The following is a 20,361-nucleotide window of genomic DNA, read 5'->3' as shown; positions in this document are numbered from 1 at the left end:
CCATATCGCATAGATCTCACTGTGAAAAGGCTTAAATGACTTTTTTAATTAAGTTTGATGATTGCGCTCAAACAAAATGTCCTAGAACAAAATTTTCAAATGTAACTACTAGATTGTGATACAATACACTATTGGGTGAAGTTTGGTTGACTTCTGCGCAGCGGTTTGGGAGTTAACATCAAAATTACATTTCTCGGCCATATCGCATAGATCTCACTGTGAAAAGGCTTAAATGGCTTTTTTGACCTAAGTTTGAGGATTGCGCTCAAATCAAATGTCCTAGAACCAAATTTCCACATGTAACTACTAGATTGTGATACAATACACTAATGGTTGAAGTTTGGTTGACTTCTGCGCAGCGGTTTGGGAGTGAACATCAAAATTACATTTCTCGGCCATATCGCATAGATCTCACTGTGAAAAGGCTTAAATGCCTTTTTTTAATTAAGTTTGAAGATTGCGCTCAAACAAAATGTCCTAGAACAAAATTTTCAAATGTAACTACTAGATTGTGATACAATACACTATTGGGTGAAGTTTGGTTGACTTCTGCGCAGCGGTTTGGGAGTTAACATCAAAATTACGTTTCTCGGCCATATCGCATAGATCTCACTGTGAAAAGGCTTAAAAGACTTTTTTAATTAAGTTTGATGATTGCGTTCAAACAAAATGTCCTAGAACAAAATTTTCAAATGTAACTACTAGATTGTGATACAATACACTATTGGGTGAAGTTTGGTTGACTTCTGCGCAGCGGTTTGGGAGTTAACATCAAAATTACATTTCTCGGCCATATCGCATAGATCTCACTGTGAAAAGGCTTAAATGACTTTTTTAATTAAGTTTAATGATTGCGCTCAAACCAAATGTCCTCGAACGAAATTTTCAAATGTAACTACTAGAATGTGATACAATACACTATTGGGTGAAGTTTAGTTGACTTCTGCGCAGCGGTTTGGGAGTTAACATCAAAATTACATTTCTCGGCCATATCGCATAGATCTCACTGTGAAAAGGCTTAAATGGCTTTTTTGACCTAAGTTTGAGGATTGCGCTCAAATCAAATGTCCTAGAACCAAATTTCCACAAGTAACTACTAGATTGTGATACAATACACTAATGGGTGAAGTTTGGTTTACTTCTGCGCAGCGGTTTGGGAGTTAACATCAAAATTACATTTCTCGGCCATATCGCATAGATCTCACTGTGAAAAGGCTTAAATGGCTTTTTTGACCTAAGTTTAATAATTGCGCTCAAACCAAATGTCCTAGAACGAAATTTTAAAATGTAACTACTAGAATGTGATACAATACACTATTGGGTGAAGTTTGGTTGACTTCTGCGCAGCGGTTTGGGAGTTAACATCAAAATTATATTTCTCGGCCATATCGCATAGATCTCACTGTGAAAAGGCTTAAATGGCTTTTTTGACCTAAGTTTGAGGATTGCGCTCAAATCAAATGTCCTAGAACCAAATTTCCACATGTAACTACTAGATTGTGATACAATACACTATTGGGTGAAGTTTGGTTGACTTCTGCGCAGCGGTTTGGGAGTTAACATCAAAATTACATTTCTCGGCCATATCGCATAGATCTCACTGTGAAAAGGCTTAAATGGCTTTTTTGACCTAAGTTTGAGGATTGCGCTCAAATCAAATGTCCTAGAACCAAATTTCCACATGTAACTACTAGATTGTGATACAATACACTATTGGGTGAAGTTTGGTTGACTTCTGCGCAGCGGTTTGGGAGTTAACATCAAAATTACATTTCTCGGCCATATCGCATAGATCTCACTGTGAAAAGGCTTAAATGACTTTTTTTAATTAAGTTTAATGATTGCGCTCAAACCAAATGTCCTAGAACGAAATTTTCAAATGTAACTACTAGAATGTGATACAATACACTATTGGGTGAAGTTTAGTTGACTTCTGCGCAGCGGTTTGGGAGTTAACATCAAAATTACATTTCTCGGCCATATCGCATAGATCTCACTGTGAAAAGGCTTAAATGACTTTTTTAATTAAGTTTAATGATTGCGCTCAAACCAAATCCCCTAGAACGAAATTTTCAAATGTAACTACTAGAATGTGATACAATACACTATTGGGTGAAGTTTAGTTGACTTCTGCGCAGCGGTTTGGGAGTTAACATCAAAATTACATTTCTCGGCCATATCGCATAGATCTCACTGTGAAAAGGCTTAAATGACTTTTTAAATTAAGTTTAATGATTGCGCTCAAACCAAATCCCCTAGAACGAAATTTTCAAATGTAACTACTAGAATGTGATACAATACACTATTGGGTGAAGTTTGGTTGACTTCTGCGCAGCGGTTTGGGAGTTAACATCAAAATTACATTTCTCGGCCATATCGCATAGATCTCACTGTGAAAAGGCTTAAATGGCTTTTTTGACCTAAGTTTGAGGATTGCGCTCAAATCAAATGTCCTAGAACCAAATTTCCACATGTAACTACTAGATTGTGATACAATACACTATTGGGTGAAGTTTGGTTGACTTCTGCGCAGCGGTTTGGGAGTTAACATCAAAATTACATTTCTCGGCCATATCGCATAGATCTCACTGTGAAAAGGCTTAAATGGCTTTTTTGACCTAAGTTTGAGGATTGCGCTCAAATCAAATGTCCTAGAACCAAATTTCCACATGTAACTACTAGATTGTGATACAATACACTATTGGGTGAAGTTTGGTTGACGTCTGCGCAGCGGTTTGGGAGTTAACATCAAAATTACATTTCTCGGCCATATCGCATAGATCTCACTGTGAAAAGGCTTAAATGACTTTTTTTAATTAAGTTTAATGATTGCGCTCAAACCAAATGTCCTAGAACGAAATTTTCAAATGTAACTACTAGAATGTGATACAATACACTATTGGGTGAAGTTTAGTTGACTTCTGCGCAGCGGTTTGGGAGTTAACATCAAAATTACATTTCTCGGCCATATCGCATAGATCTCACTGTGAAAAGGCTTAAATGACTTTTTTAATTAAGTTTAATGATTGCGCTCAAACCAAATCCCCTAGAACGAAATTTTCAAATGTAACTACTAGAATGTGATACAATACACTATTGGGTGAAGTTTGGTTGACTTCTGCGCAGCGGTTTGGGAGTTAACATCAAAATTACATTTCTCGGCCATATCGCATAGATCTCACTGTGAAAAGGCTTAAATGGCTTTTTTGACCTAAGTTTGAGGATTGCGCTCAAATCAAATGTCCTAGAACCAAATTTCCACATGTAACTACTAGATTGTGATACAATACACTAATGGATGAAGTTTGGTTGACTTCTGCGCAGCGGTTTGGGAGTGAACATCAAAATTACATTTCTCGGCCATATCGCATAGATCTCACTGTGAAAAGGCTTAAATGACTTTTTTAATTAAGTTTGATGATTGCGCTCAAACAAAATGTCCTAGAACAAAATTTTCAAATGTAACTACTAGATTGTGATACAATACACTATTGGGTGAAGTTTAGTTGACTTCTGCGCAGCGGTTTGGGAGTTAACATCAAAATTACATTTCTCGGCCATATCGCATAGATCTCACTGTGAAAAGGCTTAAATGGCTTTTTTGACCTAAGTTTGAGGATTGCGCTCAAATCAAATGTCCTAGAACCAAATTTCCACATGTAACTACTAGATTGTGATACAATACACTAATGGGTGAAGTTTGGTTTACTTCTGCGCAGCGGTTTGGGAGTTAACATCAAAATTACATTTCTCGGCCATATCGCATAGATCTCACTGTGAAAAGGCTTAAATGGCTTTTTTGACCTAAGTTTAATAATTGCGCTCAAACCAAATGTCCTAGAACGAAATTTTAAAATGTAACTACTAGAATGTGATACAATACACTATTGGGTGAAGTTTGGTTGACTTCTGCGCAGCGGTTTGGGAGTTAACATCAAAATTACATTTCTCGGCCATATCGCATAGATCTCACTGTGAAAAGGCTTAAATGGCTTTTTTGACCTAAGTTTGAGGATTGCGCTCAAATCAAATGTCCAATAACCAAATTTCCACATGTAACTACTAGATTGTGATACAATACACTAATGGGTGAAGTTTGGTTGACTTCTGCGCAGCGGTTTGGGAGTTAACATCAAAATTACATTTCTCGGCCATATCGCATAGATCTCACTGTGAAAAGGCTTAAATGACTTTTTTAATTAAGTTTGATGATTGCGTTCAAACAAAATGTCCTAGAACAAAATTTTCAAATGTAACTACTAGATTGTGATACAATACACTATTGGGTGAAGTTTGGTTGACTTCTGCGCAGCGGTTTGGGAGTTAACATCAAAATTACATTTCTCGGCCATATCGCATAGATCTCACTGTGAAAAGGCTTAAATGGCTTTTTTGACCTAAGTTTGAGGATTGCGCTCAAATCAAATGTCCTAGAACCAAATTTCCACATGTAACTACTAGATTGTGATACAATACACTAATGGATGAAGTTTGGTTGACTTCTGCGCAGCGGTTTGGGAGTGAACATCAAAATTACATTTCTCGGCCATATCGCATAGATCTCACTGTGAAAAGGCTTAAATGACTTTTTTAATTAAGTTTGATGATTGCGCTCAAACAAAATTTCCTAGAACAAAATTTTCAAATGTAACTACTAGATTGTGATACAATACACTATTGGGTGAAGTTTGGTTGACTTCTGCGCAGCGGTTTGGGAGTTAACATCAAAATTACATTTCTCGGCCATATCGCATAGATCTCACTGTGAAAAGGCTTAAATGACTTTTTTAATTAAGTTTGATGATTGCGCTCAAACAAAATGTCCTAGAACAAAATTTTCAAATGTAACTACTAGATTGTGATACAATACACTATTGGGTGAAGTTTGGTTGACTTCTGCGCAGCGGTTTGGGAGTTAACATCAAAATTACATTTCTCGGCCATATCGCATAGATCTCACTGTGAAAAGGCTTAAATGGCTTTTTTGACCTAAGTTTGAGGATTGCGCTCAAATCAAATGTCCAATAACCAAATTTCCACATGTAACTACTAGATTGTGATACAATACACTAATGGGTGAAGTTTGGTTGACTTCTGCGCAGCGGTTTGGGAGTTAACATCAAAATTACATTTCTCGGCCATATCGCATAGATCTCACTGTGAAAAGGCTTAAATGAATTTTTTTAATTAAGTTTGAAGATTGCGCTCAAATCAAATGTCCTAGAACTAAATTTCCAAATGTAACTACTAGATTGTGATAAAATACACTATTGGGTGAAGTTTGGTTGACTTCTGCGCAGCGGTTTGGGAGTTAACATCAAAATTACATTTCTCGGCCATATCGCATAGATCTCACTGTGAAAAGGCTTAAATGACTTTTTTAATTAAGTTTAATGATTGCGCTCAAACCAAATGTCCTCGAACGAAATTTTCAAATGTAACTACTAGAATGTGATACAATACACTATTGGGTGAAGTTTAGTTGACTTCTGCGCAGCGGTTTGGGAGTTAACATCAAAATTACATTTCTCGGCCATATCGCATAGATCTCACTGTGAAAAGGCTTAAATGGCTTTTTTGACCTAAGTTTAATGATTGCGCTCAAACCAAATGTCCTAGAACGAAATTTTCAAATGTAACTACTAGAATGTGATACAATACACTATTGGGTGAAGTTTGGTTGACTTCTGCGCAGCGGTTTGGGAGTTAACATCAAAATTATATTTCTCGGCCATATCGCATAGATCTCACTGTGAAAAGGCTTAAATGACTTTTTTAATTAAGTTTGATGATTGCGTTCAAACAAAATGTCCTAGAACAAAATTTTCAAATGTAACTACTAGATTGTGATACAATACACTATTGGGTGAAGTTTGGTTGACTTCTGCGCAGCGGTTTTGGAGTTAACATCAAAATTACATTTCTCGGCCATATCGCATAGATCTCACTGTGAAAAGGCTTAAATGACTTTTTTAATTAAGTTTAATGATTGCGCTCAAACCAAATGTCCTAGAACGAAATTTTCAAATGTAACTACTAGAATGTGATACAATACACTATTGGGTGAAGTTTAGTTGACTTCTGCGCAGCGGTTTGGGAGTTAACATCAAAATTACATTTCTCGGCCATATCGCATAGATCTCACTGTGAAAAGGCTTAAATGGCTTTTTTGACCTAGGTTTAATGATTGCGCTCAAACCAAATGTCCTAGAACGAAATTTTCAAATGTAACTACTAGAATGTGATACAATACACTATTGGGTGAAGTTTGGTTGACTTCTGCGCAGCGGTTTGGGAGTTAACATCAAAATTACATTTCTCGGCCATATCGCATAGATCTCACTGTGAAAAGGCTTAAATGGCTTTTTTGACCTAAGTTTGAGGATTGCGCTCAAATCAAATGTCCTAGAACCAAATTTCCACATGTAACTACTAGATTGTGATACAATACACTAATGGGTGAAGTTTGGTTGACTTCTGCGCAGCGGTTTGGGAGTTAACATCAAAATTACATTTCTCGGCCATATCGCATAGATCTCACTGTGAAAAGGCTTAAATGACTTTTTTAATTAAGTTTGATGATTGCGCTCAAACAAAATGTCCTAGAACAAAATTTTCAAATGTAACTACTAGATTGTGATACAATACACTATTGGGTGAAGTTTGGTTGACTTCTGCGCAGCGGTTTGGGAGTTAACATCAAAATTACATTTCTCGGCCATATCGCATAGATCTCACTGTGAAAAGGCTTAAATGGCTTTTTTGACCTAAGTTTGAGGATTGCGCTCAAATCAAATGTCCTAGAACCAAATTTCCACATGTAACTACTAGATTGTGATACAATACACTAATGGTTGAAGTTTGGTTGACTTCTGCGCAGCGGTTTGGGAGTGAACATCAAAATTACATTTCTCGGCCATATCGCATAGATCTCACTGTGAAAAGGCTTAAATGCCTTTTTTTAATTAAGTTTAATGATTGCGCTCAAACAAAATGTCCTAGAACAAAATTTTCAAATGTAACTACTAGATTGTGATACAATACACTATTGGGTGAAGTTTGGTTGACTTCTGCGCAGCGGTTTGGGAGTTAACATCAAAATTACATTTCTCGGCCATATCGCATAGATCTCACTGTGAAAAGGCTTAAATGGCTTTTTTGACCTAAGTTTGAGGATTGCGCTTAAATCAAATGTCCTAGAACCAAATTTCCACATGTAACTACTAGATTGTGATACAATACACTAATGGGTGAAGTTTGGTTTTATTTCTGCGCAGCGGTTTGGGAGTTAACATCAAAATTACATTTCTCGGCCATATCGCATAGATCTCACTGTGAAAAGGCTTAAATGGCTTTTTTGACCTAAGTTTAATGATTGCGCTCAAACCAAATGTCCTAGAACGAAATTTTCAAATGTAACTACTAGAATGTGATACAATACACTATTGGGTGAAGTTTGGTTGACTTCTGCGCAGCGGTTTGGGAGTTAACATCAAAATTACATTTCTCGGCCATATCGCATAGATCTCACTGTGAAAAGGCCTAAATGGCTTTTTTGACCTAAGTTTGAGGATTGCGCTCAAACAAAATGTCCTAGAACAAAATTTTCAAATATAACTACTAGATTGTGATACAATACACTATTGGGTGAAGTTTGGTTGACTTCTGCGCAGCGGTTTGGGAGTTAACATCAAAATTACATTTCTCGGCCATATCGCATAGATCTCACTGTGAAAAGGCTTAAATGACTTTTTTAATTAAGTTTGATGATTGCGTTAAAACAAAATGTCCTAGAACAAAATTTTCAAATGTAACTACTAGATTGTGATACAATACACTATTGGGTGAAGTTTGGTTGACTTCTGCGCAGCGGTTTGGGAGTTAACATCAAAATTACATTTCTCGGCCATATCGCATAGATCTCACTGTGAAAAGGCTTAAATGGCTTTTTTGACCTAAGTTTAATAATTGCGCTCAAACCAAATGTCCTAGAACGAAATTTTCAAATGTAACTACTAGAATGTGATACAATACACTATTGGGTGAAGTTTGGTTGACTTCTGCGCAGCGGTTTGGGAGTTAACATCAAAATTACATTTCTCGGCCATATCGCATAGATCTCACTGTGAAAAGGCTTAAATGGCTTTTTTGACCTAAGTTTGAGGATTGCGCTCAAATGAAATGTCCTAGAACCAAATTTTCACATGTAACTACTAGATTGTGATACAATACACTAATGGGTGAAGTTTGGTTGACTTCTGCGCAGCGGTTTGGGAGTTAACATCAAAATTACATTTCTCGGCCATATCGCATAGATCTCACTGTGAAAAGGCTTAAATGACTTTTTTAATTAAGTTTGATGATTGCGCTCAAACAAAATTTCCTAGAACAAAATTTTCAAATGTAACTCCTAGATTGTGATACAATACACTATTGGGTGAAGTTTGGTTGACTTCTGCGCAGCGGTTTGGGAGTTAACATCAAAATTACATTTCTCGGCCATATCGCATAGATCTCACTGTGAAAAGGCTTAAATGACTTTTTTAATTAAGTTTGATGATTGCGTTCAAACAAAATGTCCTAGAACAAAATTTTCAAATGTAACTACTAGATTGTGATACAATACACTATTGGGTGAAGTTTGGTTGACTTCTGCGCAGCGGTTTGGGAGTTAACATCAAAATTACATTTCTCGGCCATATCGCATAGATCTCACTGTGAAAAGGCTTAAATGGCTTTTTTGACCTAAGATTGAGGATTGCGCTCAAATCAAATGTCCTAGAACCAAATTTCCACATGTAACTACTAGATTGTGATACAATACACTAATGGGTGAAGTTTGGTTTACTTCTGCGCAGCGGTTTGGGAGTTAACATCAAAATTACATTTCTCGGCCATATCGCATAGATCTCACTGTGAAAAGGCTTAAATGACTTTTTTTAATTAAGTTTGAAGATTGCGCTCAAATTAAATGTCCTAGAACTAAATTTCCAAATGTAACTACTAGATTGTGATAAAATACACTATTGGGTGAAGTTTGGTTGACTTCTGCGCAGCGGTTTGGGAGTTAACATCAAAATTACATTTCTCGGCCATATCGCATAGATCTCACTGTGAAAAGGCTTAAATGACTTTTTTAATTAAGTTTAATGATTGCGCTCAAACCAAATGTCCTAGAACCAAATTTCCACATGTAACTACTAGATTGTGATACAATACACTAATGGGTGAAGTTTGGTTTACTTCTGCGCAGCTGTTTGGGAGTTAACATCAAAATTACATTTCTCGGCCATATCGCATAGATCTCACTGTGAAAAGGCTTAAATGGCTTTTTTGACCTAAGTTTGAGGATTGCGCTCAAATCAAATGTCCTAGAACCAAATTTCCACAAGTAACTACTAGATTGTGATACAATACACTAATGGGTGAAGTTTGGTTGACTTCTGCGCAGCGGTTTGGGAGTTAACATCAAAATTACATTTCTCGGGAATATCGCATAGATCTCACTGTGAAAAGGCTTAAATGACTTTTTTGATTAAGTTTGATGATTGCGTTCAAACAAAATGTCCTAGAACAAAATTTTCAAATGTAACTACTAGATTGTGATACAATACACTATTGGGTGAAGTTTGGTTGACTTCTGCGCAGCGGTTTGGGAGTTAACATCAAAATTACATTTCTCGGCCATATCGCATAGATCTCACTGTGAAAAGGCTTAAATGGCTTTTTTGACCTAAGTTTGAGGATTGCGCTCAAATCAAATGTCCTAGAACCAAATTTCCACATGTAACTACTAGATTGTGATACAATACACTAATGGGTGAAGTTTGGTTTACTTCTGCGCAGCGGTTTGGGAGTTAACATCAAAATTACATTTCTCGGCCATATCGCATAGATCTCAATGTGAAAAGGCTTAAATGGCTTTTTTGACCTAAGTTTGAGGATTGCGCTCAAATCAAATGTCCTAGAACCAAATTTCCACATGTAACTACTAGATTGTGATACAATACACTAATGGGTGAAGTTTGGTTGACTTCTGCGCAGCGGTTTGGGAGTTAACATCAAAATTACATTTTTTGGCCATATCGCATAGATCTCACTGTGAAAAGGCTTAAATGACTTTTTAAATTAAGTTTAATGATTGCGCTCAAACCAAATGTCCTAGAACGAAATTTTCAAATGTAACTACTAGAATGTGATACAATACACTATTGGGTGAAGTTTAGTTGACTTCTGCGCAGCGGTTTGGGAGTTAACATCAAAATTACATTTCTCGGCCATATCGCATAGATCTCACTGTGAAAAGGCTTAAATGGCTTTTTTGACCTAAGTTTAATGATTGCGCTCAAACCAAATGTCCTAGAACGAAATTTTCAAATGTAACTACTAGAATGTGATACAATACACTATTGGGTGAAGTTTGGTTGACTTCTGCGCAGCGGTTTGGGAGTTAACATCAAAATTACATTTCTCGGCCATATCGCATAGATCTCACTGTGAAAAGGCTTAAATGACTTTTTTAATTAAGTTTGATGATTGCGTTCAAACAAAATGTCCTAGAACAAAATTTTCAAATGTAACTACTAGATTGTGATACAATACACTATTGGGTGAAGTTTGGTTGACTTCTGCGCAGCGGTTTGGGAGTTAACATCAAAATTACATTTCTCGGCCATATCGCATAGATCTCACTGTGAAAAGGCTTAAATGACTTTTTTAATTAAGTTTAATGATTGCGCTCAAACCAAATGTCCTAGAACGAAATTTTCAAATGTAACTACTAGAATGTGATACAATACACTATTGGGTGAAGTTTGGTTGACTTCTGCGCAGCGGTTTGGGAGTTAACATCAAAATTACATTTCTCGGCCATATCGCATAGATCTCACTGTGAAAAGGCTTAAATGGCTTTTTTGACCTAAGTTTGAGGATTGCGCTCAAATCAAATGTCCTAGAACCAAATTTCCACATGTAACTACTAGATTGTGATACAATACACTAATGGGTGAAGTTTGGTTGACTTCTGCGCAGCGGTTTGGGAGTTAACATCAAAATTACATTTCTCGGCCATATCGCATAGATCTCACTGTGAAAAGGCTTAAATGACTTTTTTAATTAAGTTTGATGATTGCGCTCAAACAAAATGTCCTAGAACAAAATTTTCAAATGTAACTACTAGATTGTGATACAATACACTATTGGGTGAAGTTTGGTTGACTTCTGCGCAGCGGTTTGGGAGTTAACATCAAAATTACATTTCTCGGCCATATCGCATAGATCTCACTGTGAAAAGGCTTAAATGACTTTTTTTAATTAAGTTTAATGATTGCGCTCAAACCAAATGTCCTAGAACGAAATTTTCAAATGTAACTACTAGAATGTGATACAATACACTATTGGGTGAAGTTTAGTTGACTTCTGCGCAGCGGTTTGGGAGTTAACATCAAAATTACATTTCTCGGCCATATCGCATAGATCTCACTGTGAAAAGGCTTAAATGACTTTTTTAATTAAGTTTAATGATTGCGCTCAAACCAAATCCCCTAGAACGAAATTTTCAATTGTAACTACTAGAATGTGATACAATACACTATTGGGTGAAGTTTGGTTGACTTCTGCGCAGCGGTTTGGGAGTTAACATCAAAATTATATTTCTCGGCCATATCGCATAGATCTCACTGTGAAAAGGCTTAAATGGCTTTTTTGACCTAAGTTTGAGGATTGCGCTCAAATCAAATGTCCTAGAACCAAATTTCCACATGTAACTACTAGATTGTGATACAATACACTAATGGGTGAAGTTTGGTTGACTTCTGCGCAGCGGTTTGGGAGTGAACATCAAAATTACATTTCACGGCCATATCGCATAGATCTCACTGTGAAAAGGCTTAAATGACTTTTTTAATTAAGTTTGATAATTGCACTCAAACAAAATTTCCTAGAACAAAATTTTCAAATGTAACTACTAGATTGTGATACAATACACTATTGGGTGAAGTTTGGTTGACTTCTGCGCAGCGGTTTGGGAGTTAACATCAAAATTACATTTCTCGGCCATATCGCATAGATCTCACTGTGAAAAGGCTTAAATGACTTTTTTAATTAAGTTTGATGATTGCGCTCAAACAAAATGTCCTAGAACAAAATTTTCAAATGTAACTACTAGATTGTGATACAATACACTATTGGGTGAAGTTTGGTTGACTTCTGCGCAGCGGTTTGGGAGTTAACATCAAAATTACATTTCTCGGCCATATCGCATAGATCTCACTGTGAAAAGGCTTAAATGGCTTTTTTGACCTAAGTTTGAGGATTGCGCTCAAATCAAATGTCCAATAACCAAATTTCCACATGTAACTACTAGATTGTGATACAATACACTAATGGGTGAAGTTTGGTTGACTTCTGCGCAGCGGTTTGGGAGTTAACATCAAAATTACATTTCTCGGCCATATCGCATAGATCTCACTGTGAAAAGGCTTAAATGACTTTTTTAATTAAGTTTAATGATTGCGCTCAAACCAAATGTCCTAGAACGAAATTTTAAAATGTAACTACTAGAATGTGATACAATACACTATTGGGTGAAGTTTGGTTGACTTCTGCGCAGCGGTTTGGGAGTTAACATCAAAATTACATTTCTCGGCCATATCGCATAGATCTCACTGTGAAAAGGCTTAAATGGCTTTTTTGACCTAAGTTTGAGGATTGCGCTCAAATCAAATGTCCTAGAACCAAATTTCCACATGTAACTACTAGATTGTGATACAATACACTAATGGGTGAAGTTTGGTTGACTTCTGCGCAGCGGTTTGGGAGTTAACATCAAAATTACATTTCTCGGCCATATCGCATAGATCTCACTGTGAAAAGGCTTAAATGACTTTTTTAATTAAGTTTGATGATTGCGCTCAAACAAAATGTCCTAGAACAAAATTTTCAAATGTAACTACTAGATTGTGATACAATACACTATTGGGTGAAGTTTGGTTGACTTCTGCGCAGCGGTTTGGGAGTTAACATCAAAATTACATTTCTCGGCCATATCGCATAGATCTCACTGTGAAAAGGCTTAAATGACTTTTTTTAATTAAGTTTAATGATTGCGCTCAAACCAAATGTCCTAGAACGAAATTTTCAAATGTAACTACTAGAATGTGATACAATACACTATTGGGTGAAGTTTAGTTGACTTCTGCGCAGCGGTTTGGGAGTTAACATCAAAATTACATTTCTCGGCCATATCGCATAGATCTCACTGTGAAAAGGCTTAAATGACTTTTTTAATTAAGTTTAATGATTGCGCTCAAACCAAATCCCCTAGAACGAAATTTTCAATTGTAACTACTAGAATGTGATACAATACACTATTGGGTGAAGTTTGGTTGACTTCTGCGCAGCGGTTTGGGAGTTAACATCAAAATTACATTTCTCGGCCATATCGCATAGATCTCACTGTGAAAAGGCTTAAATGGCTTTTTTGACCTAAGTTTGAGGATTGCGCTCAAATCAAATGTCCTAGAACCAAATTTCCACATGTAACTACTAGATTGTGATACAATACACTAATGGGTGAAGTTTGGTTGACTTCTGCGCAGCGGTTTGGGAGTGAACATCAAAATTACATTTCACGGCCATATCGCATAGATCTCACTGTGAAAAGGCTTAAATGACTTTTTTAATTAAGTTTGATAATTGCACTCAAACAAAATTTCCTAGAACAAAATTTTCAAATGTAACTACTAGATTGTGATACAATACACTATTGGGTGAAGTTTGGTTGACTTCTGCGCAGCGGTTTGGGAGTTAACATCAAAATTACATTTCTCGGCCATATCGCATAGATCTCACTGTGAAAAGGCTTAAATGACTTTTTTAATTAAGTTTGATGATTGCGCTCAAACAAAATGTCCTAGAACAAAATTTTCAAATGTAACTACTAGATTGTGATACAATACACTATTGGGTGAAGTTTGGTTGACTTCTGCGCAGCGGTTTGGGAGTTAACATCAAAATTACATTTCTCGGCCATATCGCATAGATCTCACTGTGAAAAGGCTTAAATGGCTTTTTTGACCTAAGTTTGAGGATTGCGCTCAAATCAAATGTCCAATAACCAAATTTCCACATGTAACTACTAGATTGTGATACAATACACTAATGGGTGAAGTTTGGTTGACTTCTGCGCAGCGGTTTGGGAGTTAACATCAAAATTACATTTCTCGGCCATATCGCATAGATCTCACTGTGAAAAGGCTTAAATGACTTTTTTAATTAAGTTTGATGATTGCGTTCAAACAAAATGTCCTAGAACAAAATTTTCAAATGTAACTACTAGATTGTGATACAATACACTATTGGGTGAAGTTTGGTTGACTTCTGCGCAGCGGTTTGGGAGTTAACATCAAAATTACATTTCTCGGCCATATCGCATAGATCTCACTGTGAAAAGGCTTAAATGACTTTTTTAATTAAGTTTGATGTTTGCGTTCAAACAAAATGTCCTAGAACAAAATTTTCAAATGTAACTACTAGATTGTGATACAATACACTATTGGGTGAAGTTTGGTTGACTTCTGCGCAGCGGTTTTGGAGTTAACATCAAAATTACATTTCTCGGCCATATCGCATAGATCTCACTGTGAAAAGGCTTAAATGACTTTTTTAATTAAGTTTAATGATTGCGCTCAAACCAAATGTCCTAGAACGAAATTTTCAAATGTAACTACTAGAATGTGATACAATACACTATTGGGTGAAGTTTAGTTGACTTCTGCGCAGCGGTTTGGGAGTTAACATCAAAATTACATTTCTCGGCCATATCGCATAGATCTCACTGTGAAAAGGCTTAAATGGCTTTTTTGACCTAGGTTTAATGATTGCGCTCAAACCAAATGTCCTAGAACGAAATTTTCAAATGTAACTACTAGAATGTGATACAATACACTATTGGGTGAAGTTTGGTTGACTTCTGCGCAGCGGTTTGGGAGTTAACATCAAAATTACATTTCTCGGCCATATCGCATAGATCTCACTGTGAAAAGGCTTAAATGGCTTTTTTGACCTAAGTTTGAGGATTGCGCTCAAATCAAATGTCCTAGAACCAAATTTCCACATGTAACTACTAGATTGTGATACAATACACTAATGGGTGAAGTTTGGTTGACTTCTGCGCAGCGGTTTGGGAGTTAACGTCAAAATTACATTTCTCGGCCATATCGCATAGATCTCACTGTGAAAAGGCTTAAATGACTTTTTTAATTAAGTTTGATGATTGCGCTCAAACAAAATGTCCTAGAACAAAATTTTCAAATGTAACTACTAGATTGTGATACAATACACTATTGGGTGAAGTTTGGTTGACTTCTGCGCAGCGGTTTGGGAGTTAACATCAAAATTACATTTCTCGGCCATATCGCATAGATCTCACTGTGAAAAGGCTTAAATGGCTTTTTTGACCTAAGTTTGAGGATTGCGCTCAAATCAAATGTCCTAGAACCAAATTTCCACATGTAACTACTAGATTGTGATACAATACACTAATGGTTGAAGTTTGGTTGACTTCTGCGCAGCGGTTTGGGAGTGAACATCAAAATTACATTTCTCGGCCATATCGCATAGATCTCACTGTGAAAAGGCTTAAATGCCTTTTTTTAATTAAGTTTGAAGATTGCGCTCAAACAAAATGTCCTAGAACAAAATTTTCAAATGTAACTACTAGATTGTGATACAATACACTATTGGGTGAAGTTTGGTTGACTTCTGCGCAGCGGTTTGGGAGTTAACATCAAAATTACGTTTCTCGGCCATATCGCATAGATCTCACTGTGAAAAGGCTTAAAAGACTTTTTTAATTAAGTTTGATGATTGCGTTCAAACAAAATGTCCTAGAACAAAATTTTCAAATGTAACTACTAGATTGTGATACAATACACTATTGGGTGAAGTTTGGTTGACTTCTGCGCAGCGGTTTGGGAGTTAACATCTAAATTACATTTCTCGGCCATATCGCATAGATCTCACTGTGAAAAGGCTTAAATGGCTTTTTTGACCTAAGTTTGAGGATTGTGTTCAAATCAAATGTCCTAGAACCAAATTTCTACATGTAACTACTAGATTGTGATACAATACACTAATGGGTGAAGTTTGGTTGACTTCTGCGCAGCGGTTTGGGAGTTAACATCAAAATTACATTTCTCGGCCATATCGCATAGATCTCACTGTGAAAAGGCTTAAATGACTTTTTTAATTAAGTTTAATGATTGCGCTCAAACAAAATGTCCTAGAACAAAATTTTCAAATGTAACTACTAGATTGTGATACAATACACTATTGGGTGAAGTTTGGTTGACTTCTGCGCAGCGGTTTGGGAGTTAACATCAAAATTACATTTCTCGGCCATATCGCATAGATCTCACTGTGAAAAGGCTTAAATGGCTTTTTTGACCTAAGTTTGAGGATTGCGCTTAAATCAAATGTCCTAGAACCAAATTTCCACATGTAACTACTAGATTGTGATACAATACACTAATGGGTGAAGTTTGGTTTTATTTCTGCGCAGCGGTTTGGGAGTTAACATCAAAATTACATTTCTCGGCCATATCGCATAGATCTCACTGTGAAAAGGCTTAAATGGCTTTTTTGACCTAAGTTTAATGATTGCGCTCAAACCAAATGTCCTAGAACGAAATTTTCAAATGTAACTACTAGAATGTGATACAATACACTATTGGGTGAAGTTTGGTTGACTTCTGCGCAGCGGTTTGGGAGTTAACATCAAAATTACATTTCTCGGCCATATCGCATAGATCTCACTGTGAAAAGGCTTAAATGGCTTTTTTGACCTAAGTTTGAGGATTGCGCTCAAACAAAATGTCCTAGAACAAAATTTTCAAATATAACTACTAGATTGTGATACAATACACTATTGGGTGAAGTTTGGTTGACTTCTGCGCAGCGGTTTGGGAGTTAACATCAAAATTACATTTCTCGGCCATATCGCATAGATCTCACTGTGAAAAGGCTTAAATGACTTTTTTAATTAAGTTTGATGATTGCGTTAAAACAAAATGTCCTAGAACAAAATTTTCAAATGTAACTACTAGATTGTGATACAATACACTATTGGGTGAAGTTTGGTTGACTTCTGCGCAGCGGTTTGGGAGTTAACATCAAAATTACATTTCTCGGCCATATCGCATAGATCTCACTGTGAAAAGGCTTAAATGGCTTTTTTGACCTAAGTTTAATAATTGCGCTCAAACCAAATGTCCTAGAACGAAATTTTCAAATGTAACTACTAGAATGTGATACAATACACTATTGGGTGAAGTTTGGTTGACTTCTGCGCAGCGGTTTGGGAGTTAACATCAAAATTACATTTCTCGGCCATATCGCATAGATCTCACTGTGAAAAGGCTTAAATGACTTTTTTAATTAAGTTTGATGATTGCGCTCAAACAAAATTTCCTAGAACAAAATTTTCAAATGTAACTCCTAGATTGTGATACAATACACTATTGGGTGAAGTTTGGTTGACTTCTGCGCAGCGGTTTGGGAGTTAACATCAAAATTACATTTCTCGGCCATATCGCATAGATCTCACTGTGAAAAGGCTTAAATGACTTTTTTAATTAAGTTTGATGATTGCGTTCAAACAAAATGTCCTAGAACAAAATTTTCAAATGTAACTACTAGATTGTGATACAATACACTATTGGGTGAAGTTTGGTTGACTTCTGCGCAGCGGTTTGGGAGTTAACATCAAAATTACATTTCTCGGCCATATCGCATAGATCTCACTGTGAAAAGGCTTAAATGGCTTTTTTGACCTAAGATTGAGGATTGCGCTCAAATCAAATGTCCTAGAACCAAATTTCCACATGTAACTACTAGATTGTGATACAATACACTAATGGGTGAAGTTTGGTTTACTTCTGCGCAGCGGTTTGGGAGTTAACATCAAAATTACATTTCTCGGCCATATCGCATAGATCTCACTGTGAAAAGGCTTAAATGACTTTTTTTAATTAAGTTTGAAGATTGCGCTCAAATCAAATGTCCTAGAACTAAATTTCCAAATGTAACTACTAGATTGTGATAAAATACACTATTGGGTGAAGTTTGGTTGACTTCTGCGCAGCGGTTTGGGAGTTAACATCAAAATTACATTTCTCGGCCATATCGCATAGATCTCACTGTGAAAAGGCTTAAATGACTTTTTTAATTAAGTTTAATGATTGCGCTCAAACCAAATGTCCTAGAACCAAATTTCCACATGTAACTACTAGATTGTGATACAATACACTAATGGGTGAAGTTTGGTTTACTTCTGCGCAGCTGTTTGGGAGTTAACATCAAAATTACATTTCTCGGCCATATCGCATAGATCTCACTGTGAAAAGGCTTAAATGGCTTTTTTGACCTAAGTTTGAGGATTGCGCTCAAATCAAATGTCCTAGAACCAAATTTCCACAAGTAACTACTAGATTGTGATACAATACACTAATGGGTGAAGTTTGGTTGACTTCTGCGCAGCGGTTTGGGAGTTAACATCAAAATTACATTTCTCGGGAATATCGCATAGATCTCACTGTGAAAAGGCTTAAATGACTTTTTTGATTAAGTTTGATGATTGCGTTCAAACAAAATGTCCTAGAACAAAATTTTCAAATGTAACTACTAGATTGTGATACAATACACTATTGGGTGAAGTTTGGTTGACTTCTGCGCAGCGGTTTGGGAGTTAACATCAAAATTACATTTCTTGGCCATATCGCATAGATCTCACTGTGAAAAGGCTTAAATGGCTTTTTTGACCTAAGTTTGAGGATTGCGCTCAAATCAAATGTCCTAGAACCAAATTTCCACATGTAACTACTAGATTGTGATACAATACACTAATGGGTGAAGTTTGGTTTACTTCTGCGCAGCGGTTTGGGAGTTAACATCAAAATTACATTTCTCGGCCATATCGCATAGATCTCACTGTGAAAAGGCTTAAATGGCTTTTTTGACCTAAGTTTGAGGATTTCGCTCAAACCAAATGTCCTAGAACGAAATTTTCAAATGTAACTACTAGAATGTGATACAATACACTATTGGGTGAAGTTTAGTTGACTTCTGCGCAGCGGTTTGGGAGTTAACATCAAAATTACATTTCTCGGCCATATCGCATAGATCTCACTGTGAAAAGGCTTAAATGGCTTTTTTGACCTAAGTTTAATGATTGCGCTCAAACCAAATGTCCTAGAACGAAATTTTCAAATGTAACTACTAGAATGTGATACAATACACTATTGGGTGAAGTTTGGTTGACTTCTGCGCAGCGGTTTGGGAGTTAACATCAAAATTACATTTCTCGGCCATATCGCATAGATCTCACTGTGAAAAGGCTTAAATGACTTTTTTAATTAAGTTTGATGATTGCGTTCAAACAAAATGTCCTAGAACAAAATTTTCAAATGTAACTACTAGATTGTGATACAATACACTATTGGGTGAAGTTTGGTTGACTTCTGCGCAGCGGTTTGGGAGTTAACATCAAAATTACATTTCTCGGCCATATCGCATAGATCTCACTGTGAAAAGGCTTAAATGGCTTTTTTGACCTAAGTTTGAGGATTGCGCTCAAATCAAATGTCCTAGAACCAAATTTCCACATGTAACTACTAGATTGTGATACAATACACTAATGGTTGAAGTTTGGTTGACTTCTGCGCAGCGGTTTGGGAGTGAACATCAAAATTACATTTCTCGGCCATATCGCATAGATCTCACTGTGAAAAGGCTTAAATGACTTTTTTTAATTAAGTTTGAAGATTGCGCTCAAACAAAATGTCCTAGAACAAAATTTTCAAATGTAACTACTAGATTGTGATACAATACACTATTGGGTGAAGTTTGGTTGACTTCTGCGCAGCGGTTTGGGAGTTAACATCAAAATTACATTTCTCGGCCATATCGCATAGATCTCACTGTGAAAAGGCTTAAATGGCTTTTTTGACCTAAGTTTGAGGATTGCGCTCAAATCAAATGTCCTAGAACCAAATTTCCACATGTAACTACTAGAATGTGATACAATACACTATTGGGTGAAGTTTGGTTGACTTCTGCGCAGTGGTTTGGGAGTTAACATCAAAATTACATTTCTCGGCCATATCGCATAGATCTCACTGTGAAAAGGCTTAAATGGCTTTTTTGACCTAAGTTTGAGGATTGCGCTCAAATCAAATGTCCTAGAACCAAATTTCCACATGTAACTACTAGATTGTGATACAATACACTAATGGGTGAAGTTTGGTTGACTTCTGCGCAGCGGTTTGGGAGTTAACATCAAAATTACATTTCTCGGCCATATCG

Source organism: Corythoichthys intestinalis, chromosome 11 (assembly GCF_030265065.1).
Source record: "Corythoichthys intestinalis isolate RoL2023-P3 chromosome 11, ASM3026506v1, whole genome shotgun sequence".
Lineage (NCBI taxonomy): Eukaryota > Metazoa > Chordata > Actinopteri > Syngnathiformes > Syngnathidae > Corythoichthys > Corythoichthys intestinalis.
The sequence above is the reverse complement of the archived record's forward strand: the minus strand, read 5'-3'. Positions refer to the sequence as shown.